This window comes from Diabrotica undecimpunctata, chromosome 3, assembly GCF_040954645.1.
Source record: "Diabrotica undecimpunctata isolate CICGRU chromosome 3, icDiaUnde3, whole genome shotgun sequence".
Lineage (NCBI taxonomy): Eukaryota > Metazoa > Arthropoda > Insecta > Coleoptera > Chrysomelidae > Diabrotica > Diabrotica undecimpunctata.
Genome location: NC_092805.1, coordinates 159,435,299 through 159,437,188, shown reverse-complemented (window position 1 = coordinate 159,437,188; position 1,890 = coordinate 159,435,299). Strand labels below are relative to the sequence as shown.

The window sequence follows — 1,890 nt, the reverse complement described above, 5'->3', positions numbered from 1 at the left end:
TCTTTGTCATTTATTTATTTAAAATTTTAAAATTCTGGTTTCGATAGTTCAGTGAAATTTATTCCATATTCGCTCCGTGCGTGACAGACGCGAGACCTACCGCCTTCATCTGACAGTTTTTGGAAACATATGACATATGTTTGACATTTTTAAATACATGCGAAATTGACAATTATTAATAATTAACTTTTTAATTATATTTTTTCAGTTTATGTACAAAATAAATGTAGTATTAAAAACTGGGTTTCTCAAAATTCATCATAATACCTATATCTTTTCAACCATAAACGGAAAAGAAACGGAAAGAAAACGGAAAAATCTAGCACTGGCAAATCAAGTTTTTCACGTGAAAGAGCATATATGTATAAAACAGTAATAGTCAGTGGCGGCTTTTGGGGGTAGGCAGGATAGGCCGGGCCTACCCAATAATTTTAAGAGCTTTAAAATTGAAAAACATATATTTAAATATTATGTTAATGCATGTAAATAACTTTTAAATGTACTAAATCACTCAATACATTAGCGTCCGTTAAAACAACTAAGTTATTATATTACCACAGAAAGCATCTAATCGTATTCAGGCATTTTAAATATCATTAATAGGCCCGATCGGAACTGGCCGACCCAGCTCACATAAGATCCCCGTACAAAAAGCGTTTGAAGTTAAGCAGCTTGCCGGACAACAATTTATATTGTCGTGTTTATGCTTACTGTTTAGGCACCAGACGATCGGGCCTACGATGACCATCGTTGTCACTTGTAACGTAATTATCGAATTGTAATATAAATTTTCTTTTAAATTATGATAAAAAAATATGTAACATAATCCATAATTGTAACATATTTTTAAATAAACAACACAATTGCAAACAATTGCACGGTTGCCCAAATAAATTTAAAAAATTTTTTAAAATTCGAAGAAAAAAAAATCACATTTGCGTGATTTCTATATCGCCTGATTGTATGCAACTTATATATGTGAGATTGTTTTATAACTGATACATAAAAATGAGTTTTTATGACGCTTTACCAGGTTGCAGTAATAGTAATGTTGTTAGTGAGTGTTTGGACATTGTTGTTTCACTATTGGAAGCGCCATTATCTAGAAGAACTGAAATTGATAGAAAAAAAAATTATTATGAATGAAAGGCCTACTCCAACATTGCGTATTGACCAAAAAGATGGGAAAAAGGTGCGTACTTTTAATTGCTCTTGGTATGATGTCTACAAATGGTTGTCTGAAAGTATTACGAAAAACAGACTATATTGTTGGCCGTGTTTGTTATTTTCTAATAAGAAATGTGTATAGAATTGTGAAGGATACTTTGATTTAAAAAATATGTCTGCTCCTTAAAAAAACATTCCAGTTGCAAGGAACATTTAAGTAATTTCCTCTTCTTTAAGGATGTACAGAAAGAGGGCGTTTTCTGTTCGCGATTTGCTAGATGAAAAATCAAAAATCGCAAAAATTAGATACAACGCAGAAGTTAAAATGAACAGAGAAATCATTAAAAAATTAGTTTAGGGGGGGTCATGACCCCGTGACCCCTCCCTCTGGATCCGTCACTGATTACACATAGCTATGTAATTTGCTGGCTTGGCCTACCTAAAATTTTACCACACCAGCCGCCACTGGTAATAGTATAAGTTATGATATAAAAGCTAAAGTCATTAGGCACTCTGTAGTTAGCTTGAAGCCTTATAAAATATCATTTAAGGTAAATTATTTAAATTTTTTCTATTTCAATTGCATAAAAATGAAGTTATGTGATATTTACTTTTTCATATTAATAGCACGGATCCATCTTTTTCTTTTCTCTAATTTATATGCAATCTTTGGGAACCTATAAAAACTACACTTACTATTTTTGCTATTATTAGCACAATTAG

General features: G+C 31.6%; 1 protein-coding gene across 1 annotated transcript in view; it reads right to left on the bottom strand.

The window, feature by feature from the left end:
- The window catches only part of Usp12-46 (Ubiquitin-specific protease 12/46), a 235,393-nt gene that overhangs the window by 86,789 nt on the left and 146,714 nt on the right, over positions 1 to 1,890 (bottom strand). The gene's annotated exons all lie outside the window — the stretch shown is intronic.